Here is a 25,917-nt window from a genome sequence, read left to right as displayed (position 1 = left end):
CTGAGAGGAAAGATTTAGATCCTTTGAGTGGATGAAGGTAAGTCTTCAACATACTATTTCATGTTTGTAAGCAAGCAACCAGCGGATTACTGTGAATGGTTAGAGTGAAGACTTGCACACACACAAAAAATCTTTAACTCTCCACACCGAAAGAAATACTAATAGTCGAGGTGAGGTTCATAAGGTTTAATGCCGACGTTGAATACAAAAGGTTTGAAGGTAGATTGTGAAACATTTTCTGTGCATTATTCAGATACTTGATTCTTTCATGCAAGTGATCACGCATTTGATCCCTACTAGAGTTTAAAATAATCAAATTCGCGGAAAATATGTGGTTAATGGAGATGTTGAACTTAAAAGGTTTGAAGGTGGATCCTGAAACCATATCTTCTGCTAAATTCAAGAATGTTATTTTTACAATTAAATGTATGTTAGGGCAATAAAAATGAAAACATTATTTTGCAAGAATCACATTTTTGAATTCTGCAGAAAAATGCTTTTGCAATATATATCTTCAAACCATTTGTATGTGAGAATAGTATTATATATTGCAATAACTATTCTCTGTCACTAAACTATTCGTCTCTTAAATGCAGTTTGCTTTTATAGTTAACGTTAATCATATTATTTTACCAATTTCAATACAATTTACGGTACTATTAAAAGTAAATACTCAGAATGACTTGCAAATACTTTTATCTGTGTATCGCTTTTCTGCCACTTTTGGATAATTGCCAAGATGGGGATGAGTGATAATATGATGAAATTGATGTATGGACAATCACAAGCATGAATGCCCAGTCCGGGATTCGAACCCGGGACACCTGGCGTCGTGGCGCGATGACCCAACAAGTCCGCTACGTGCAAAATACCTGCAATATACTCAAAATATGTGAGAGGAAAGTAGAAAGCCCCGTAAAGCACACAACTTTATTCTGCAAATGGATATGTACGGTTCATACGCATTAATATCTCAGGGTAACATGCAGCAACAACAAGAACCTCTCAAAGTCCTTACTTCTCCCCCTTCCCTCCAGAGCCAGCGGTTCCTGAGTTGGGAACATTCCAAAATATCGGTTCCTGAACTAAGAACTTTCGTCATAGTTCCTGAGTTGGGACATCACCAGTCTTTTCCTACGGGTGCTGATCCACTTTTTAGAATCCCAACGAACGAATGAAGGAAGAGTTTTTCTTGAAAGGATGCCCACTCACCTACTTGATAGGGACAGAAAAATCAATGGCTACATAAAGTAACATTTTCTTCGAATATTTTCTTTATATATATTACAAAACTTATCATCCGAAAATTTAATATTGTCTTCATCAATCCTAATCCATTCTGTGACTGGCAAAATCAATATTGGATAGGAAGGATGGAGTATTTTAGGCTTCTTGTCCCACAAGGGAAGAGGTAAATAGATGCCTTAAGCTTGGCTTCGTCATTGTCGAACTTTGTTCCGTGATGCAAACAGGACACAAAAAATTCCCCAGTATGAAATTGAATGTGAAAATTAATATTAAACATTGTGTAATCAAATCAAATATTTTTGACCAACAAAACAATTAATACAAGTTTAACAATGCCCACGATAGGTTGCAAAATGCTGTACAAAACAAGTACAGTCACGGCCACTTCTGGGTTGTAGCAATCCTATTGAAAGTATATGGGGCTGTTACAACCCAGACGTCTACGTGACTGTACAATGTCTAACAGCGGTGAAAGCGTTTTCGTTTTAGCAAGTAGGTTTCGAGGTAGACTCTGAGATCCACGCTTTAGTGAAATAGAGAAATTAATACCTTGTGATTTGTATAGCATTCATCATAGTGCGATGTATGCAGCCATGTTATTATTAACCATCATTTCATATATCGTATTTTTTTGCTTACCAATCCTGTCTCATTGTGTTCTCGTAAGATTTATTTGTGTAGTGATCTAGCGCTACGGAAACTAGAGGAAGTATTTGTGAAACTCCTTATATAAGGCCTCGCTCACATCTGAAGAGAACCCTAAATCCAATATCATCACCAATGTTGCTGCTGGTGTGTATTGACGTCATTATTGTGGTATTGCCTTTATGGACCTGTAATCAAGATATCCCTCCGGTAAATAGAATTTCAAATAGATGTAGCACCTATTAGCCTGTTAATAGTTGACTTTTTGGTTGTATTCTTTTGAAGTCTGTGAAAGGATATTATTGAAGGATTGTATTCTACGATGAGATATATTGTTGCCTGTTTCAATGTTGTTATATATCCATCTCATCAATTTTCGTAATACATAGCCATGGCTTTCTGGAGAGTAGACACTTGCCCCAATGTCCCCCTACTAAATCAACCAATGAGTGAGTGTGTATAACTGTCACTTTGTTTTTCTCTACAGAATTCAACTCCCAGTTCATCTTTTATAAACCTGTATGGTTTATCAACGCAAGAAATTGATCTTCTGGAGACTGAGCCATAGCAGGGGCACTCCCGTGCGTCCTTTCCTGCTGAGTTCAGAGGTGCGTGCAAATGACTTCTATGCTGACGTATCTACAATATAAGATGAACAGATTGTTGAAGTCAAGCACGATCTGAAATGTTGAATTCAGATAGTTATAAAAACGTCAAAGTAATGATTACTTGGAAAGCAAATTCAACTAAATTTTAACTAACAACAAAAATAAAAATTTCAAAGATTTATATGATGATTTAAAGGAATTTAGAAAAATATTGCAACCTACAGTAATATTAAAAAAAGATCAAACTTTGAATTTATGGATGTCCCAAACTATATTCATAGAGATGGAAGAACTACCTTTAAATGTTCATGTAAGAGAGTCCCGTTATTTGCACCCTGAAAGGCAACATTCGTTTGAAATATTATGTTAGGGCTTTTAAAAATCTAGGTATTATACTTGCATATGTAGCTACTCCAAATTCGACTAGGTCAATTGTTGTGTAGAGTATTGTTGATTTAATATAATTATTATTATTTGCTTCTGAAAATATTGAATGACGTTTCCAACCCCTCTTTCCTCCTGTGTCGCAACTAAATAGTAGCTTGCGTGTGCATTAAGTTGTAAGGGGGGGGGGGGTGCATGCCAAACTGGGTGATGTTGTTTTGCACATTCCATAGCGACGATTTCCTTTGGAGCAGACATGTCAATATTACCTCATGGCGCTGCTATCATCAATACTGAAGAGTGTTGGGCGTACACTAAAAAATCAGCAGGGTAAGTTTGATGACAATTGCTTAGAAGAGTGAGTGTGTGTGTGTGTGGGGAGAGAGAGAGAGTGAGACAGAAAATAGTATCTTGATTTATTCCTGGTTCAGTATTTCCCAATTAAGGTACTATATAAATTCGAATGAAAACAGTCCTATCTCAGGAACATATCTTTACCAGTTGGATATTTCACTGAAATGTCTTCCCAACTCAGAACGTCCTACTAATTGCCTCTGGGGAGGATGAATTGGTATTTCAAGTAGTTCATATTCGCACACCTCCCTTAACCTACGTGATTGATTGATTGATTTACTTTAATTTACTTCGCTTTTCTGCCACTTTTGGATAATTGCCAAGATGGGGATGAGTGATAATATGATGAAATTGATGTATGGACACTCACAAGCATGAATGCCCAGTCCGGGATTCGAACCCGGGACACCTGGCGTCGTGGCGCGATGACCCAACAAGTCCGCTACGTGCAAAATACCTGCAATATACTCAAAATATGTGAGAGGAAAGTAGAAAGCCCCGTAAAGCACACAACTTTATTCTGCAAATGGATATGTACGGTGCATACGCATTAATATCTCAGGGTAACATGCAGCAACAACAAGAACCTCTCAAAGTCCTTACTTCTTCCCCTTCCTTCCAGAGCCAGCGGTTCCTGAGTTGGGAACATTCCAAAATATCGGTTCCTGAACTAAGAACTTTCGTCGTAGTTCCTGAGTTGGGACATCACCAGTCTTTTCCTAAGGGTGTTGATCCACTTTTTAGAATCCCAACGAACGAATGAAGGAAGAGTTTTTCTTGAAAGGATGCCCACTCACCTACTTGATAGGGACAGAAAAATCAATGGCTACATAAAGTAACATTTTCTTCGAATATTTTCTTTATATATATTACAAAACTTATCATCCGAAAATTTAATATTGTCTTCATCAATCCTAATCCATTGTGTGACTGGCAAAATCAATATTGGTTAGGAAGGATGGAGTTTTCTAGGCTTCTTGTCAGTGATTGCCATAATGGTCCCACGAGGGAAGAGGTAAAATGAAATTGAATGTGAAAATTGATATTAAACATTGTGTAATCAAATCAAATATTTTTGACCAACAAAACAATTAATACAAGTTTAACAATGCCCACGTTAGGTTGCAAAATGCTGTACAAAACAAGTACAGTCACGGCCACTTCTGGGTTGTAGCAATCCTATTGAAAGTATATGGAGCTGTTACAACCCAGACGTCTACGTGACTGTACAATGCCTAACAGCGGTGAAAGCGTTTTCGTTTTAGCAAGTAGGTTTCGAGGTAGACTCTGAGATCCACGCTTTAGTGAAATAGAAAAATTAATACCTTGTGATTTGTATAGCATTCATCATAGTGCGATGTATGCAGCCATATTATTATTAACCATCATTTCATATCTCGTATTTTTTTGCTTACCAATCCTGTCTCATTGTGTTCTCGTAAGATTTATTTGTGTAGTGATCTAGCGCAACGGAAACTAGAGGAAGTATTTGTGAAACTCCTTATATAAGGCCTCGCTCACATCTGAAGAGAACCCTAAATCCAATATCATCACCAATGTTGCTGCTGGTGTGTATTGACGTCATTATTGTGGTATTACCTTTATGGACCTGTAATCAAGATATCCCTCCGGAAAATAGAATTTCAAATAGATGTAGCACCTATTAGCCTGTTAATAGTTGACTTTTTGTTTGTATTCTTTTGAAGTCTGTGAAAGGATATTATTGAAGGATTGTATTCTACGATGAGATATATTGTTGCCTGTTTCAATGTTGGAATATATCCATCTCATCAATTTTCGTAATACATAGTCATGGCTTTCTGGAGAATAGACACTTGCCCCAATGTCCCCCTACTAAATCAACCAATGAGTGAGTGTGTATAACTGTCACTTTGTTTTTCTCTACAGAATTTAACTCCCAGTTCATCTTCTATAAACCTGTATGGTTTATCAACGCAAGAAATTGATCTTCTGGAGACTGAGCCATAGCAGGGCCACTCCCGTGCGTCCTTTCCTGCTGAGTTCAGAGGTGAGTGCAAATGACTTCTATGCTGACGTATCTACAATATAAGATGAACAGATTGTTGAAGTCAAGCACGATCTGAAATGTTGAATTCAGATAGTTATAAAAACGTCAAAGTAATGATTACTTGGAAAGCAAATTCAACTAAATTTTAACTAACAACAAAAATAAAAATTTCAAAGATTTATATGATGATTTAAAGGAATTTAGAAAAATATTGCAACCTACAGTAATATTAAAAAAAGATCAAACTTTGAATTTATGGATGTCCCAAACTATATGCATAGAGATGGAAGAACTACCTTTAAATGTTCATGTAAGAGAGTCCCGTTATTTGCACCCTGAAAGGCGACATTCGTTTGAAATGTTATGTTAGGGCTTTTAAAAATCTAGGTATTATACTTGCATATGTAGCTACTCCAAATTCGACTAGGTCAATTGTTGTGTAGAGTATTGTTGATTTAATATAATTATTATTATTTGCTTCTGAAAATATTGAATGACGTTTCCAACCCCTCTTTCCTCCTGTGTCGCAACTAAATAGTAGCTTGCGTGTGCATTAAGTTGTAAGGGGGGGGGGTGCATGCCAAACTGGGTGATGTTGTTTTGCACATTCCATAGCGACGATTTCCTTTGGAGCAGACATGTCAATATTACCTCATGGCGCTGCTATCATCAATACTGAAGAGTGTTGGGCGTACACTAAAAAATCAGCAGGGTAAGTTTGATGACAATTGCTTAGAAGAGTGAGTGTGTGTGTGTGGGGAGAGAGAGAGAGAGTGAGACAGAAAATAGTATCTTGATTTATTCCTGGTTCAGTATTTTCCAATTAAGGTACTATAAAATTCGAATGAAAACAGTCCCACCTCAGGAACATATCTTTACCAGTTGGATATTTCACTGAAATGTCTTCCCAACTCAGAACGTCCTACTAATTGCCTCTGGGGAGGATGAATTGGCGTTTCAAGTAGTTCATATTCGCACACCTCCCTTAACCTACGTGCTTGATTGATTGATTTACTTTAATTTACTTCGCTTTTCTGCCACTTTTGGATAATTGCCAAGATGGGGATGAGTGATAATATGATGAAATTGATGTATGGACACTCACAAGCATGAATGCCCAGTCCGGGATTCGAACCCGGGACACCTGGCGTCGTGGCGCGATGACCCAACAAGTCCGCTACGTGCAAAATACCTGCAATATACTCAAAATATGTGAGAGGAAAGTAGAAAGCCCCGTAAAGCACACAACTTTATTCTGCAAATGGATATGTACGGTTCATACGCATTAATATCTCAGGGTAACATGCAGCAACAACAAGAACCTCTCAAAGTCCTTACTTCTCCCCCTTCCCTCCAGAGCCAGCGGTTCCTGAGTTGGGAACATTCCAAAATATCGGTTCCTGAACTAAGAACTTTCGTCGTAGTTCCTGAGTTGGGACATCACCAGTCTTTTCCTAAGGGTGTTGATCCACTTTTTAGAATCCCAACGAACGAATGAAGGAAGAGTTTTTCTTGAAAGGATGCCCACTCACCTACTTGATAGGGACAGAAAAATCAATGGCTACATAAAGTAACATTTTCTTCGAATATTTTCTTTATATATATTACAAAACTTATCATTCGAAAATTTAATATTGTCTTCATCAATCCTAATCCATTCTGTGACTGGCAAAATCAATATTGGTTAGGAAGGATGGAGTATTCTAGGCTTCTTGTCAGTGGTTGCCATAATGGTCCCACAAGGGAAGAGGGAAATAGGTGCCTTAAGCTTGGCTTCGTCATTGTCGAACTTTGTTCCGCGATGCAAACAGGACACAAAATTCTCCAGTATGAAATTGAATGTGAAAATTAATATTAAACATTGTGTAATCAAATCAAATATTTTTCACCAACAAAACAATTAATACAAGTTTAACAATGCCCAACACAAGTACAGTCACGGCCACTTCTGGGTTGTAGCAATCCTATCTTTTTGCTTATCAATCGTGTCTTATTGCAGATGAGCTCTACACCCTTCCTGTCTGTCGTTGTTGCTTAGCCGAAAATGAATGGCCTTGCTCGATGTAAATATTTGAGCCTTTCAATTTGCTGCTATTTCGAATAATTTTCTATTTCTCTATATCGCGGAGGAATTTGCACAATGGGACGAGGTTTTCCGGACCGCATGCTTCCGATACGATGAGCGCTCTGGATTGAGTCCATTGGTAGGGAAAGATGAAATCTTTCTTCGACTAATTGTCGGAGCGCGTTAAGCGATTCATTTCATGTCTCGTTCATTTTCTCATGCTTACCGTGGAAAACAAGGTTTTGCCCTTAGATCTGTTTTCGACATCGTCCAGATGATCCTCCAGAATCCGAACATACGATTGAAGCTCGCTGATGTTACAATTAATCTTGCTTGGCTCGGCCTCAATCATGTCAATTCTTCCAACGACTTTGTTCACAGTGACGGACAGATGCTTGACCTCACGCTTAATAACATCGTTCGAGCTTTTTACTAGAAGCAGAACATGTTTCAGTTCCATAATTTCTCCTGTGAAATCAACATTGTTATGAAGGCCTGGATTTTTCTCGATGCCGTCTGTAATCATCAAAGTTAGCAGAAGCAGCAAAGTTAGCAGAAACACTCCATAAGCATGGTACACAGTTTTCGGAAAAACATTTCCCTTCTCCGTTCGGGTGTTTGGGCACCAAGCTGCGTGAAAGAGGCCGATTGCCTGCCGCCACTGCCCCACGGAATTTCCAATCTTGTTCCGCTTCGCTGCACTCTGATGACAACCGAAAACACGTCCTTTAGCTTTAAACACTACCATTGTAGTATCTCTTTGTGTTGTCGTAAGATTTATTTGTGTAGTGATCTAGAGCTACAGAAACTGTAGGAAGAATTTGTAAAACTCCTTATATAAGGCCTCGCTCACATCTGAAGAGAGAACTCAATCCGATATCATCGCCAGTGTTCCTGCTGGTGTGTATTGACGTTATTATCGTGGTATTAACTTTATAATCAAGATATCACTGCGGAAAATAGAATTTCAAATAGGTGTAGCATCTATTAGCCTGCTAATAGTAGACTTTTTGTTTGTATTCTTTTGAAGTCTGTGAAAGGATATTGTTGAAGGATTCTCTTCTACGATGAGATATGTTGTTGTCTGCTTCAATGTTGGAATATATCCATCTCATCAATTTTCGTAATACATAGTCATGGCTTTCTGTGGAGTAGTAACTGGCCCCAATGACCCCCTACTAAATCAACCAATGAATGGGTGTGTATAACTGTCACTTTGTTTTTCTCTACATAATTGAACTCCCAGTTCATCTTCTATAATAAACCTGTATGGTTTATCAACGCAAGCAATTGATCTTCTGGAGACTGTGCCATAGCAGGGACACTCCCGTGCGTCCTTTCCTGCTGAGTTCAGAGGTGAGTGCAAATGACTTCTATGCTGACGTATCTACAATATAAAGAGAACAGACTGTTTGTATGATTTGTTGTTTTAGGTCCAATTTATGCACAGTAAGGGTAATCGGGATTTGATCTACAGTTTAAAAGAGATCCGAAACACTATGTGCTTACACCGGGTATCGAACCTAGTACCCCTTGATTACAAGGCGACGAAGCTACCACTGCGCCTCGGGGAAGCCAAGAAGAAACTGTTGAAGTCATGTGGGATCTGAAATGTTGAATTTAGATGGTTAAAAAGACGTTAAAGTAATGTTCACTTGCAAAATCAACGAAATTGAGACTAACAGTAAAAATACAACTATCAGGGATTTATATAAATGTGTAAATGAATTTAGAAAAAGTTGCAACCTACAATAATCTTAATAACAAGATAAAACTGTCAATTTTTGGCTGTTTGAAGCAATATTTTAAATATATGGAAGAATTACTATCATGACATGTTAAATGTTCATGTAGGAGATAAATCAGATGAAGTACACACTGCAGAACCTTTAGTTCCAGAATCTACGTAACTTAACACAAATGTAAAATGCTATTAAAATACTAAAGAATAACAAACCACCTGCAATTATTAAATACCAGCTGAGTTAATTAAATATGGTGGGAATTTGTTGTTAATTTATAAAATTCGTAAATTAATTTGTATAATATGGAATATAGAGGAAATTCCTCAACAGTGGAAAGAACCTATCATTCTTCCTGTGTTTAAAAAATGTGGTAAAACGAACTGGAATAATTACCGTGGAATTTTTCTCCTGTCGACATCATACAAAATATTATCTGACATTATTCTAACAAGGATGAGGGTGAGTGAAGATAACATATAATTGATGAAGGGACCAATTTAAAATACAAAACAAGATTAAAGGGAAGGAACTCCCAAAATATGTCGGATTTAATATGATCCCGATATAACACGATTCATTGAATGTTAAGCAGGGTCTATGTTAAAGTATGTAATGTTTTAGATAGTGCTATATTACTATTGGCTTTGAGGTGTAAATGTTAATAGTAGGAATGCAGAAAGGAGTAGGCAACATGAAACGAACAAATCCAGATCTACAGGGGAAGAATATGCCAGGCTTAAAGTTGAACAAGTGCAAATTGTTTTATATTACATATAACGATAGTGTTTTATTCATATTTGCGCCGCATTCATTTTTTTTTTTCAAACTGCAAATCTCTTCTAGAGGCAAAAAAAGTAATACTACAATATTTTGATTCATCGAAAAATATTTTCAGAATTAATCTTCAAACCTTTTGTTTCTAACAACGTCATTAATCACGTGTACAAAATTCTCCCTCACTAATAGGTATAGTTTGAGGAACACTCAGAGTGTAACAAAATAGGAATATATGTACTATTAAAAACGTCTCAACTAACGATATATGTGTGTGTGTGTGTGTGTGTGTGTGTGTGTGTGTGTGTGTGTGTGTGTGTGTGTGTATATATATATATTATTGTCACTTTGCAAGGGAATAAGTTTAAAAATGTTGTTGCTCGACTCACTTGCTACACAGTTTTTTATAAGCCCCACGTATTGCATAAGAACGGATGTTATTTGATCTTTTGTACGGTTTGATGGCAGCGATGTGATATAGAAGGAACCGAATGATGAAATGTAATTATGTATTTCATTGTTTTGTTTATTTTACTTCGCTTTTCTGACACTTGTGAATAATCGCGAAGGTGGGGATAAGTAATGATACGATGAAATTGATGTAATATATAATAAAGACACAGAAAGAATACCGAAGCCCAGGCCAGGATTCGAACCCGGGACTCCTGGTGTCGTACCGCGCTGTGATAACCATTCCGTCACGAAGGCCGGAGTTATGTTAGGTGATTGTTAAAGGTGCATAATGCCGTTACATGAAAAGACGTTAAGCATGCTCAGCATTTAATAATGTCAGTCATAAAATAATACCTTGCCATGTTAGATTCAAAGGAGGTGAGCTTTAAAATTATTATTAGAAACACTAACATGTTAACTATTTTACCTATGCGGACATAATTCTATTTAATATACTATAAATTATCCATTAGAATAGAGAAAGCAAAAATACCAAGTGCGCATTTCGAGCCTTTGGAAAAGGACAATTTTATCCCAGTGAGCTCTGACTTTTGTTACATTTAAGAATGTTTTTGTTGTAAAGGAGTGTGCACATTTGAGATAAAATTAAATTTTTTGGCGTGAATGAGCATTAATGAAAATAGAGCATGTCGAAGAAATACATTATATTTTCACTTCCAATTGTTATTTAATATATGATTTTAATGAGTTCCAAAACAAAATGTTAAAAATTTTAAAAAAATATTTAACGCCTTAGTATTTGACGTTTAAAACTGGATCTTTTAATGCTACACAAACAAAAGGAAATCCCGCATGAGGAATGGTCTTACTACGCATGAACCCGTCAACTCCGATTTCACAATGACCTTGACTTGCGCGGTCAGTTTTCCTTCAAACAACGCGTTGCCAGTGTATAAGGTTTGATCCTTCAATCAACTATGAAACGCGGTTTGAAACATCCACACATGGTAAATGTTGAACCGAAAGAGTCTGGTTTCAGGGAAGTTCGAAGAAGCGCTGATCTTGTGTAGGAGCCTTAAAACTGATTTCATCACACTTTTCTATTGTTGCGATGTGGTGGAAATGAATAAGCTATGAATGCTAAATACTCGTTCAACATTGTTAAAACAACTATTTTCCGAAATCTCATTTCTAGTCGAACGTTTTTGTTTGTAGCTTTTCTAATATTTGTGTCATCTGTACACATTTGGAAACAGAGGAACGAAATCTGGAAGGCGAGATTTGCTCGTGACATTCTCTTGCTTTAGATCTCGACAGAAAAAGAAAAATTGGTTACGGCAGATGTTCTCAAGAAATTATGGTGACAAACGTATTTTGCAGCTTTTTTTTTAATTCTCACGCAACATGCAGCGATTAAATGATTATAGACCTTGTTTGGTGTTGGTGCTTGAGAGATTGTGAGCTGCTTCCTGAGAGGAAAGATTTAGATCCTTTGAGTGGATGAAGGTAAGTCTTCAACATACTATTTCATGTTTGTAAGCAAGCAACCAGCGGATTACTGTGAATGGTTAGAGTGAAGACTTGCACACACACAAAAAATCTTTAACTCTCCACACCGAAAGAAATACTAATAGTCGAGGTGAGGTTCATAAGGTTTAATGCCGACGTTGAATACAAAAGGTTTGAAGGTAGATTGTGAAACATTTTCTGTGCATTATTCAGATACTTGATTCTTTCATGCAAGTGATCACGCATTTGATCCCTACTAGAGTTTAAAATAATCAAATTCGCGGAAAATATGTGGTTAATGGAGATGTTGAACTTAAAAGGTTTGAAGGTGGATCCTGAAACCATATCTTCTGCTAAATTCAAGAATGTTATTTTTACAATTAAATGTATGTTAGGGCAATAAAAATGAAAACATTATTTTGCAAGAATCACATTTTTGAATTCTGCAGAAAAATGCTTTTGCAATATATATCTTCAAACCATTTGTATGTGAGAATAGTATTATATATTGCAATAACTATTCTCTGTCACTAAACTATTCGTCTCTTAAATGCAGTTTGCTTTTATAGTTAACGTTAATCATATTATTTTACCAATTTCAATACAATTTACGGTACTATTAAAAGTAAATACTCAGAATGACTTGCAAATACTTTTATCTGTGTATATGTTATTAAATCATCGTTATAACAACGATTTTAGAATAGATAACACGATGAGTGTCATTCTGTAACGATTATAACACCATTAAGCCTTGTTTCCATTATATAAAAATTCAATACGCTGACCAAGGCAGTAATTTAATTTCATTATAAAACATAAACTAAACGTAACGTTTCAACCTTATAGCAAGATTTTCTTCAGACTATGTACCAAGTACAAATGTAACAAGATACAAAAACAGGACGATTTATATACACAAACATTACTCCCCTCCAGACTATTAGAAAGTTGTTCTGGAACATTCTAGCAGGTGGCTTTCCCTTCTCAACTGTACATTCACCTGAAAATGAATGTGGCTGAACTCTTTATCTCAAGCTCTTTCTCCTTCATTCTTCTTTCTTCTCCTCTCCTCTTTCTCTCTTGTCCTTTCCACTCTTTCTAACTCCTTCTTCCATTCTTTGTGTCCTCTTCTCCTTTCTTTTTTGTATTTCCTGGGCTTTCTTCCAATTTCTCATTAGCATTCTCTTCTCCCTTCCTATCTGCTAAGCCTTATCCCACTCTATATCATGTCCTGTTTCTCTCGTGTGTTTAAATATCGCATTTCTCTCTCTCTTAAGTCGTCCATCATCCCTATGTTGTTTCAACCTGTCTTTCAGCCTTTTTTTCGTTTCTCCTATGCTATGTACACACTCTGACATTCTTTACATTTTACTTCGTAGATAATCCCTTCCTCTTCCTCTTCTCTGTTTTCCTTTTTCTTGTTTGTATTCTTCGCTTTCTTAAGATGCTTCTCCCTCCCTTCCTGCAAGTTTTAATGCCCGCTTTCCTAAGCACTTTGCATATCTTTTCTGTGGTCTCCCCCATACTCCTTATTCCAAACCTTCTCTCTTTTTCTTTCTCTTCCAATTCTCCCCTGCCACTTTCCTTCCTTCTGTTAATGTCCAGTCTATCCTCCTTCTCACAGCCATCCTTTTCCAGCTGTTTCCATAGGCTATTTATTTTGCCTTCATTTTCACATTCTTTCGTGCATATTTTCTTGATTCTGTTCTCCATATTCTTTACAAAATATATTTTTGTCACCTCACTTACGTCACTTTTTTTGTGGCAGATTACCTCTGCTTCACACTTCTTCTGATGCCAATCGGTTTCAATTTCTTGTTGGCATCAGAAGAAGATGGCAGCAGGGGTATTCTGCCACAAAAGAAGTGATGTAAGTGAGGTGACAAAAATATATTTTATAAAGAATATGGAGGACAGAATCAAGAAAATATGCACGAAAGAATGTGAAAAAGAAGGCAAAATAAATAGCCTATGGAAACAGCTGGAAAAGGATGGCTGTGAGAAGGAGGATAGACTGGACATAAACAGAAGAAGGAAGAAAAGAGGCAGGGCAGAATTGGAAGAGAAAAAAGGATTGATTGATTGATTGATTTGGTGTTTTGAGTCTACTTTATGCACAGTAAGGCTAATTGGGACTGAACCTACAGTTTAAAGTGGTATCCGAACCACTATGTGCCTCTACCGGGTATCGAACCCTGGATCCCTTGATTACAAGGCGATGACGCTACCACTGCGCTATCGGGGAGGCCTAGAAAGAAAAAGAGGAAGAGAAAGAAAAAGAGAGAAGGTTTGGAATAAGGAGTATGGGGAAGACCACAGAAAAGATATGCAAAGTGCTTAGGAAAGCGGGCATTTAAACTTACAGGAGGGAGGGAGAAGCATCTTAAGAATAGCGAAGAATGCAAACAAGAAAAAGGAAAACAGAGAAGAGTAATATGAAGGGATTATCTACGAAGTGAAATGTAAAAAATGTCAGAGTGTGTAAATAGGAGCAACGAAAAAGAGGCTGAAAGACAGGTTGAAACAACATAGGGATGATGGACGACTTAAGAGAGAGAGAAATGCGATATTTAAACACACAAGAGAAACAAGACATGACATAGAGTGGGATAAGGCTAAGCAGATAGGAAGGGAGAAGAGAATGCTAGTGAGAAAATGGAAGGAAAACAAGGAAATAGAGAAGAAAGGAGAAGAAGACACAATGAACTGGAATGGGGGACTGAAGTTAAACAAAGAATGGAAGAAGGTGTTAGAAAGAGTGGAAATGACAAGAGATGAAGAGGAGAGGAGAAGGAAGAAGAATGCAGGAAAAAGAGCGTGAGATAGAGAGTCTAACCACATTCTATATGGAAGAAAATATGTTTAGCCTTTTAGGTGAAAGTACAGTTGACAAGAGAAAGCCACCTGCTAGAATGTTCCAGGAACAACTTTCTAATAATCTGGAGGGGAGTAATGTTTGTGTATATAAATCGTCCTGTTTTTGTATCTTGTTACATTTGTACTTGGTGCAGAGTCTGAAGAAGTCCTTGCTATAAGGTTGAAACGTTACGTTTAGTTTATGTGTTATATTAAAATTAAATTACTGCCTTGGTCATCATATTGCATTTTTTTCTGTAACGAATCATTTCCTCTTGTCATGTTCAGCATATTATGCTAGAGTTATGTTACAAACTTTATTAACGAAACTGTCTAAAGCAATTTAAGAATTATAATAAGTATTAATCGGAAATATATATATATATTGAGTTATATTTCCATTCAAATTGTGAGTCTATTACGATTTTAGAAAGTAACAATTCACCCTATTCTTTCTTTGAATAAACTGCAACGTCCCACCTACACACAATTACCACACTCTAAACACTTCACTTAGGAGGATGGCAAAAGTCTACCCATATGCGCTAACTTTTTGTCAGCCGTAGAACATGGTCTTAGAAATATCTCAGGGCTAGCTGGGTGTAAGGAAAGACTATACCAGCTTAATATATATATTTTTATATGTTTATTATAGTCTCAACACAAGGGTGTCCGTTTGCACATTTACACACGTGTCTTTACTAGGGATGGCCAAACGGATACGGATCCAAAAGTTACGGATCTGGATCCGGATCCGGATCCGGATCTGAAAGTTTCGGATCTGGATCCGGATCCGAGAGTTCCGGATCCGCGGATCCGGATCCGTGTCTGAAAGTTTCGGATCTGGATCCGGATCCGGGTCTGAAAGTTTCGGATCTGGATCCGGATCCGAAAATCCGGATCCGGATCCGAGAGTTTCGTATCTCAATCCCATTATAATATTACCACACCTTAGTCCTACAAGAATTTTTTTCAAGTGTTGTTCCTAAAATACTTTGCTAAGCATCGGCTAACACACTCGTGCACAAATGTCCGAAGTGATTTTGTAAATGCCATTGAAACGAATATGTATTCATTCGAATGTATTGGAAATGAAAACACACATAAATGTGAGACATTCCATTCCAGGATGAAACCTTTAACACATATAACAAGATAGAAATGTTATACAAAAATTATACAATTGTTCTACAGTTACAGTTTTAAAAATTAAAATAAAACATTATAATATATGCAGTGTTATATAATTACAAAGTGTAAGACTAACAAGGGAGGTTATCTAAAGGTCCCCCTCCGATTTCCATGAAACTTGGCAGTATAGTGGGGCCCAAAGGAAGAATTACGTGTTTTTTTGTTTCAGCTAAAAAACGGTTTTAGGGGGCAAAACCCCCTCAAATGTCAAGATGAGGACAAATTGAAGTGAGGATCTGACCCCTGTGTCTTTTCGATTTCCATTAAACTTGGCAGGTGTATAGTGGGGCCCAATGGAAGAAATACGTGTTTTTTTGTTTCAGATAAAAAACGGTTTTAGGGGGCAAAACCCCCTCAAATGTCAAGATGAGGACAAATTGAAGTGAGGATCTGACCCTGTGTCCCCCTCCGATTTCCATGATACTTGGCAGGTGTGTGTATAAACGGGCCCAAATGAAAAAATACGTGTTTTTTTTTTTGTTTCAGCTAAAAAACGGTTTTAGGGGGCAAAACCCCCTCAAATGTCAAGATGAGGACAAATTGAAGTGAGGATCTGACCCCTGTATCCCTCCCATTTCCATAAAACTTGGCAGGTGTATAGTGGGGCCCAATGGAAGAAATAAGTGTTTTTTTTTGTTTCAGCTAAAAAACGGTTTTAGTGGGCAAAACCCCCTCAAATGTCAAGATGAGAACAAATTGAAGTGAGGATCGGACCCCTGTGTCCCCCTCCGATTTCCATGATACTTGGTAGGTGTGTGTATAAACGGGCCCAAATGAAGAAATACGTGTTTTTTTTGTTTCGGCTAAAAAACGATTTTAGGGGGCAACCCCCCCTCAAATGTCAATATGAGGACAAATTTAAGTGGGCATTTGATTTGTGTGTCCCCCTCCGATTTACATGAAACTTGGCAGGTGTATAGTGGGGCCCAAAGGAAGAATACATGTTTGTTTTTTTTGTTTCAGCTAAAAAACGGTTTTACAGGGCGAAACCCACTGAATTGTCAAGATGAGGACACATTGAAGTGGGGATCTGACCCCTGTGTCCCCCTCAGATTTCCATGAAACTTGGCAGGTGTGTGTATAAACGGGCCAGTAGTGGGGGAAAGAGAGTTCTGCGCCCGAAAATGAGGCTCGGTGAGGCTCGCCTTAATGGATTTCTCTCGTAAGGCATGAGCCTCATTTTCTCGCAGTGTTGCCAGCTCACCCCAAGAATATTTCACCATGTGATATTTTACAGGCGAAGCTAACCTACAAATGGGAGTTGGCAACACTGGCAACATCAATTGCGGTTCAGTGTTGCCAACTCACCTCAAGAATATTTCACCATGTGATATTTTACAGGCTAAGCTAACCTACAGAGTAGAGCAGTGGGCCCGGTTCACCAACCGAAAATGGGGCTCGGTGGGGCTCGCAGTGTTGCCAGCTCCTCACTCGAAAAAATCACCAAGGTTTTTGTTTTTGGGTATAACCTAACCTCAAGCAAGGAGCTGGCAACGCTTGAGGCTTTCTCGCAGTGTTGCCAACTCACCCCAAGAATATTTCACCATGTGATATTTTACAAGCGAAGCTAACCTACCAATGGGAGTTGGCAACACTGATTAGTAGAGGTAGCCGAGTTCACCAACATCAATTGGCGATCAGTGTTGCCAACTCACCCCAAGAATATTTCACCATGTGATATTTTACAAGCGAAGCTAACCTACGAATGGGAGTTAGCAACACTGATTAGTGTAATCAGCTCAGTTGAGCGCCATCAATTGGCGATGAGTGTTGCCAACTCACCCCAAGAATATTTCACCATATGATATTTTACAAGCAAAGATAACCTACGAATGGGAGTTGGCAACACTGACTAGTGGAGGTGCGCGGGTTGAGTGCCATCAATTGATGTTGCCAGTGTTGCCAACTCACCTCAAGAATATTTCACCATGTGATATTTTACAGGCGAAGCTAACCTACAAATAGAAGTTGACAACACTGGTAACATCAATTGCGATTCAATGTTGCCAACTCACCTGAAGAATATTTCGCCATGTGATATTTTACAGGCGAAGCTAACCTACAAATAGAAGTTGACAACACTGGTAACATCAATTGCGGTTCAATGTTGCCAACTTACCTGAAGAATATTTCATCATGTGATATTTTACAGGCGAAGCTAACCTACAAATGGGAGTTGGCAACACTGACTAATAGAAGTGGCCAGGGTTGCGTCCGAATCAGCAGCAGATGTCACCTAGAGCGCTGTTCCATCCGGGACTCAGCCAATCTCTGTTGTCCGAATTTGCGGTAGACGTGGAGTCGGAGGGAAGAGCAGAGAGGCGCGACAGATGCACGCTTGAACTCGCTGTGACGCTGCGCTTGGCAGCCATATTCTAACTTTCACTTTGTACAGACAACATTTACTGATTAGAGGATGTAAAACTCTATATTTTAATATTTTATCGATAATACTGAATGCAGAAAACATAAATAATGAAATAGCGTGTTATATTTTTAATGTGAGTAGTTAGGTGGAAATCATTGTCATGTTTGTTTGCGCCCCAGAGCGCGGTGGGTGAAGTTCGGGCTGACACCTGGCGGGAAAAGTGACAGCCGTACTACAAGGGGACATGCAGATTCGGACAACTTGGACGCGACTTCGAGTGCACGCGAGAGCAACGGGAGAGAACAGGATGGAGCGCTTGCCAATCCGGACACGGCTTTTGTAAACCTCTCTCGGGAACGATGTGCCACACACGCGCGCGCGCGCCTATCGGTAGATTACGTTTCGCGTATTTATTCGTTGCGCTGACACAGCGTGATGAGTAAATAATGCATTTTCTCATTTTTGAAGTACGAATGCACTTTATCGTAATCTTCCAAGTCCCGGGGACACCAATGTATATCGTGACCTTTGTAAACCTCTCTCGGGAACGATGTGCCACACACGTGCACGCGCTGGCGCCTCTTATTATTTCTGTATTATGGCGCAAACACATCTAGAAAAACTACAATTTTGCTCCCTCTCCTCTCTGCGTGTGCTATCAACAATACGTAGGCCTTGGGACGACGAAAGTTACACAACGGTGAGCCTCGTCAGTACACCTACCCCGCAACATCTGGAGCATGCAAGTACATAATAGCGGGTCGCTTGGGTGTATACAATTTGTTTTGTTTATATTTTGTTTCAGAGCGAGCGAGATAACCGGAGCATGCAGGCACACAACAGCGAGCTGGGATGGAAGATCGTCAGCATATCCGGAGCGTGCAGGTACATAATAGCGAGCTGCTTGGGCGTTAGCGTGGCTTCGCCGGATGCAATACACACGATGCTTAGGTTACAACAGGTTGTTAACATTAGCTTTGGGGAAGAATATTCTAGAGAAGATTGTCTCAGAACATTTTCATAGTTTCACACTTCTATTAGATTGGTAGAAAAATATATTAGTGGGCAATAAAATCTGAAGAAGATTTGTGTCTAGCAAAAATAAGCTAAATAGAATTACACATGCATACAATATTTATTTTTTTTTCTATCTACAATCATATTTTTCTTATATATTTTTTCAATTTTTTTATAGGGTTGATTAAAACACATATTTGAGGAAGGCAACACTCTACCACCAACCGATCACATATAAATAAACATACCCAAAAAAAATGCGCTCCATGAAAAGTTGCCCTGTGTGCAAAACAGCCATATCAAGCAAAAATTTTGCAAGACATTGTCGCACCTGCGTGCCAAGCAAGCATTTGGCTGCCACCGAACTGTGTTCCGGATGCAATAAACATATTACAATTGCGTATGTCAAGAAGCATAAGCTTACTTGTCTAAGCAAAAATACATCTGGGGCCCAGCCTTCGACCTCCACCAAGAGGAAGGCAGAAGCAGCCTCCATCAATGCACCACCTGCTAAACGCGTCAAGCCTGCGATAAAAGCAGACCGGTCTGCTTTCGGTGGAATATTAGGAGATTACGTTCAATTGTCGGATGGCTCATGCGACGTGCGTAGCTTTTTAGAGGAGAAGCGAGCAGAAATAGTTTCTATTTTTAGTAATGCACTGGCTACGCACGCCTCCACTAAATTCTACGCATCGCTTCGTTGCTGGTACAAAAGGCCATCTGATGAAATTTACAGCTTCTGCCACAACACCAAGGCGAGGACGCTGCATCTGGCGGATGTCGACAACCTCGAGGACATCTACAACAAGTTTGTCGAGGAGCTGGTGGCAAAGCAAGAAGAACATCAAGCCAAGGGCTCGGGGGGTTCGCTGTGTGGGGAGCCTCACGAACTGCGCGTCAAACTTTCCAAGTTTGTGCCTCTCTCCGCCTCCAGCTACGTCCCCTTACCAGAAGCAATTGCGGAAAAGAAGGCCGTCCTGAACATTCAGAACAGTGACGCCAAGTGCTTTCTCTGGTCGGTGCTTGCAGCGTTGCACCCTGTCGACCGGAAAAACCATCCACACCGAGTTAACCACTACCTACCCTACGAGCCAGAGCTGGAAGATGCCATTGCTGGGATCAACTACCCGGTGGAGGTCACGGATATTCGCAAGTTCGAGCCCCGTACACACAACCCTCGGTTGGCCATTAATGTTTATGGCCTCATCGACAAAAAAATGGTGTACCCCATCCGGGTGAGCGACGTAGACGACAATGATGCTCGAGAAATCCATCTCCTACTCATCAAGAACAAGGCCCATCACCATTACACTCTTATTCGCTCGCTCTCCCGGTTGGTGTCGAGTCAAAAAAGCAAGCATCATGGTAGCATAGAAGTTTGTGGAAGATGTCTGATCACTTTTGACAACCAACAACAAAAACACCAGAGCTTACAAGAAGAAAACATCGCTGCCGAAAAACTCGCTCGCCACAAACTTTATTGCAATACTAACGAGCCTGGGCTGGCAGACTTGCCCAAACCTGGCACCGTGGAGCGTTTCCACATGCACAGTGCCATGGTAGAGCACCCTGCCATCATCATTGCGGATTTCGAGGCCTTCCTCAAACCCCTGTCCACTTGCGATCCCGATCCTGAAGTTTCTTCCACCACCCCTTACCAACTCCACGAGGCATCCAGTTTTGCATATGTTGTGGTGCGACGAAATAAACACATCGCCCCCGAGCCCTACGTGTACCGTGGTCCCGACGCAGCCAAGCACTTCCTCGAGAGGATGGTTGTCGAGGCCATCGAGATAGGAAAGATACTATTGGCCCCCAAGTCTATGCTCCCACTGTCCCCCGACGATCAACATAGACACGACGAGGCCATCGCTTGCCCTGTCTGCGTCAAGGAGTACACTGCCAACAACCGTAAAGTCCAACACCACGACCACTTTAACGGTAGGTATGTTGGTCCTTGGTGCAACGGATGCAATCTCATGGCCCGGGACCCGCGATTTATCCCGATCTTCTTCCACAACGGCTCGGGGTACGACTTTCACCACCTGATCAAGCATCTTGGGTACGACAACGAGGGAATCAACGTCCTGGCGCAGAACGAGGAGCGTTACATTAGTGTGAGCAAACGAGTGCCAATCCCGGGATCATGCTCTACCGTCGAGCTTCGCTTCCTCGACTCCCTCAGGTTCCTCCCAGCAAGCCTCGATGCTCTCGCGGGGAAGCTTAGCGACGAGCAAATACGCATCACCTCTGCGAATTTTCCGAACTTGGACGTCGGTCTCTTCAGGCGTAAGGGGGTCTACCCCTACGAATACGTCACAGACCCTGCCAAGTTCGCGGAGACGTCGCTACCCCCCCCCAGGCGAAGTTTTACAGTCAGCTACGAGGCTCGAACATCACTGACGAAGAATATTACCACGCCCAGTCCATGTGGCGCGAGCTGGGTTGTCGAACTCTCGGAGACTACCACGACGCCTACCTCAGACTTGATGTGACGCTCCTCGCCGACGTGTTCCAGACATTCCGGGCGACTGCAAAGACCATCTACCAGCTGGACCCCGCCTACTTCTATAGTCTCCCCGGACTGGCGTGGTCAGCCATGTTTCTGGTGACGAAAATCGAGTTGGAGCTTCTTTCGGACGTGGACATGATGCTGTTTGTGGAACGCGCCGTGCGGGGTGGCATGGTCCAGGTGTCGCAACGGCACGCGCGCGCCAACAACCGTCACATGGCTACTGGCTACGACTCCACCCAACCGTCGAGCTACATCATGCACACGGACGTGAATAACTTGTACGGGCACTCCATGATGCAGCCACTCCCCTTTAGAGGGTTCGAGTGGGCTGACCCTTCCAACTTCGACGTTGAAGGTTTCGACGATTCGGAACATGGGTTCTTCGCCGAGGTGGACCTTGAGTTCTCCGAGAAGCTGCAGGATTTGTTCTGCGATCTCCCCCCTGCACCCGAGTTCAAGTGTCCACCCGATTCCAACCAGAAGAAGCTCGTCATGGATTTCGAACCCAAGAAGAATTACGTTCTTCACTACCAGAATCTCCGGTGGTTGATGCAGCGAGGTGTCACGGTCCACGCAGTTCACCACATCCTCAAGTTCGAGCATTCTCCGTGGTTGCGCCCATATATCGAAGTCAACACTGAACACCGCACCGCAGCTACGTCCGAGCTTGATAAGGATTTCTTCAAGCTCATGAATAATGCGGTGTTTGGCAAAACCATGGAGAATGTACGGAATCGCGTGGACATAAAATTGGTGACGAGGAAAGAGCGATGTCGTCAGCTTGTCGCGAGTCCATTGTTCAAGTCTCGAACAATCTATAACGAGCAGCTGGCTCTAATTCACATGAGGCAAGGTGTGGTGAAACTCACCAAGCCCATCTACGTTGGAGCCACTGTTCTGGATCTGAGCAAGCTCCACATGTTCGAGACATACTACGACATATTACGTCCACACTACGGCCACAACATCTCGCTTCTCTACACGGACACGGACAGCTTGGTGTACCACGTCCGCTCAGCCGACGCATACGGGGATATAGTCAAAGTTCGAGCTCTTGAAAAGCTCTTTGACACGTCAGGCTATTCCCAGCCGAACCGGTACGGTATCCTGGCCCGCAACAAGAAGGTGCCCGGCAAACTCAAAGACGAGAAGGACGGAGACGTGATTCTCGAGTTTGCAGGTCTTCGCGCCAAGGCCTATACTATCAAAGCCGAGAGTAGCGTTACCAAGAAGGCCAAGGGTGTCGGCAGACAGGTGGTTCGGGAGCATCTCACATTCGAGGACTTCGTCGATTGCCTCAAGACCAGGTCGTCGGTTCTAAGAGCAGAACACCGCATCCAGAGCGTCGACCATGTGTTGACCACCAACAAAGTGAGGAAGATTGCCCTGGATCCCAACGACGACAAGAGGTACGTCCTCGAGTGTGGAATCCACACACTGCCGTGGGGACACTATCGCTTAGCAGAAAGCAAAACCTGCAACATATGCCCATCTTCAACAGAAGATTCATAAAACAAAACAAAAAAAAAACAAAAAAAAATTATTTTGTTAATCATTACAAAAAAAACACTGACTGTCATTACAAAAAAACTTTGACCGTATTTTAAATAACCAGCATACCTATGAATCTCTTTGGTTTCCGAAAACAAACCAACATGGAGACTGTACACCGCGCGACGACAGATCATGAATTTCTACCTTCCATGTTAACTAAACTCAACGGTCTACTGATTGTTCACCTTAACAGCATTTGGACGAAATTGGATGACGATGTGGGCAAGATGTTTTACGTCTTCAACAACAATTTACATTTCTACGAAATTCCGATCGATGGAAAACTTCAAATCGCCGTGAATCCGGAAAACGTAGGCGAAATCAAAATATCTACCGGCAAGAACATTTTTCGAATCAAGCACGACAAGATGCTTTCTAACATTACGTACGATGTTTCTGCAGGAGATTGTTTATACGTGGAACTCCTAGGAGATTACGACAAACTCATTCCTCTCTTCGTAGAATTACGAATCGTCTATCCTATTATAAATAACCGTTAACCAAAATGCCTAACGATATTTTCGGCAACACTAAGCGTGTAGACCACGCAGAAGAGATTCTCATGTTGGACGTCCGAATTAAAAAGTTGAGGAGCGATTTGATCGCTTTGCAGGAGACCTTAAACAAAAGTTTAGAGTCGGAGATCGCTACGCTCCAAACGCAATGTCTCGACCCCATTCTGAAAATCGATTCCGAACTGAAAACGCTCATAAAAAATTACGTCGACGTACCTTCTTACGACAACGTTCAAAATATACAGTTGAGCGTGGATAAGCTTCAAAATGATTTGGCCAAATTACAACAATTTCAATCGAAAAATGAAGATTTGGAAAAATTGAAACTCGAAATCGAAGAACGAACTTCGGCAATCGAAAAGAATTTCTCTGAACTTCAAACCGTCGTGAAGGATATTGATGTAGAACGCTTGCATGTTGTTGTTTCCAAATTACAAGAAGAATTCGCCGGCACGTTGGAAGAAATTAAATCCAAGTTACAGACTTTGGAAGATACCATGACGAACCTACCATCGTCAGACGAACTGCAGGTCATCGGCAAAAGCGTTGCGAACATAAAAATTCAATTAGAGGCTTATCAAGATTTCGAACACATTCAAACCACCATCGCTACGCTTCAGGCGTCTCTGGAGTTGATCAACGAAGAAATTAAAAATATTCACGCTGAAGCAAGTGCGTTGACGAGCATACAAGACACGTTGAGCACGGTTCAGCAGAAGATTGAATATTTAGAAAATTTGAATGTCGAAACGAATCTTGCTCATTTTCATCACGTACTGGACAACATACAGGGTGACTTGGAATCGTTACGGACGAGCGTACCTTCGAGCGAAGATTTGGAAAAATTGAAAACGGCGGTGACGGCACTATCCGATTCGAGTGACATCAAAAGTTCGTTGAGCGATCTCGAGAGTAGGGTTGCCAATCTCCCCACCTCCAAAGAATTGCACGCTTTGAAAAGGAACATATCACGTATGCTAAAACGACTGGAAACGGAAACGGCGAACGTGGAACAGATTCGAGACGAACTTGCTTCGCTGGTGTCGACGCTGCCCACTTCGCAGAGCGTCGCCGATCTTCACACGCAGTTTACCGAGATGCGAAGCATCGTGAACGATCTCACCGAGAAAAGCTCGAAATTGAATCAAGTCGAGAACCTTCAGAGTATCGTCGTCAACATCAGAGATCAAGTTGGAGTGCTGGAATCCACGCAGGAATCGACGCTGGCCTCTTTCGGTGCCAAATTACAAGAACTCAACGAAAACTTCAAGCAGTTGAACGTGGAAGTGAAAATCAAACCGTCATTTTCTTCAGTAACGGATACCATAGTCGAATATTTGTTGCCCGTACAAAATACACTGGGACAGCTTCACAGCAACCTCGTTAGCGTCGATACTAAATTCGCTAAACTGCATTCTCTGCAAGCCATCGAAATCAACAGCGTACCCAATCAACAGAGAATCTCCACGTTCGTCGACGGTAACAAACTGTACATGTTACATCCTTATCATCCGTACTACAAGTTTCTCCTCGATGGCACGATTCAGATAAATGAATTTTCGTACTGGTCTCACGGCAGAAAAGCTAGCGTTCCCACCATGACCTTGATATCGAATCGTGGTGTCCAGAAAGCAGGAAATATTCCTCTGGCACGTTGGAACGAAACGCGCAACATATATGAAATACACGAAGACGAAGATCTCACCGTTTTTGACGTGAGTGCCGGCGATAAGCTGATCATTCAAAACACGAGCGAAGTGCCACCCTCTTTGAATCCCATCACGCTGGTGCTTCTCTTCAAACGTAATCTCTAAAAAATGTCTAGGCAAGCCATCGTCGAAGAATTGCATAAACCTGCACGCCGCAACTACCAACGTTTAGCTGTGGTAACCAAGGGAATCGACGACCTCTGGCAAAGTGACCTCGTGGAGATGAGCAGCGGCAATCTAAAAAATGTGCATAAATTGAACAAGGGCAACAAGTACCTCCTCACCGTCATAGACACGTTTTCGAAATTCGCATGGGCTCTACCTTTGAAAGCCAAAACGGGAACATGTGTCACGGAAGCATTCAAGACAATTTTTCGCGAAAGCGACAGACGACCACGGTTTTTGCAAACAGAC

General features: G+C 40.8%; 1 protein-coding gene across 2 annotated transcripts in view; it reads left to right on the top strand.

The window, feature by feature from the left end:
• Positions 1–8,568: 8,568 nt before the first annotated feature.
• LOC145999764 (uncharacterized) overlaps positions 8,569–25,917 on the top strand; it is a 55,120-nt gene continuing 37,771 nt past the window's right edge. For both annotated transcript variants that reach the window (XR_014443427.1, XM_083137057.1), the window contains exon 1: positions 8,569–8,689. The gene's annotated coding sequence lies outside the window, so the exon portion shown is untranslated. The remainder of the gene's footprint in view (positions 8,690–25,917) is intronic.

Source organism: Lepisma saccharinum, chromosome 15, assembly GCF_977018435.1.
Source record: "Lepisma saccharinum chromosome 15, izLepSacc3.1, whole genome shotgun sequence".
Classification (NCBI taxonomy): domain Eukaryota; kingdom Metazoa; phylum Arthropoda; class Insecta; order Zygentoma; family Lepismatidae; genus Lepisma; species Lepisma saccharinum.
This window is presented reverse-complemented; position numbering and strand designations above follow the sequence as displayed.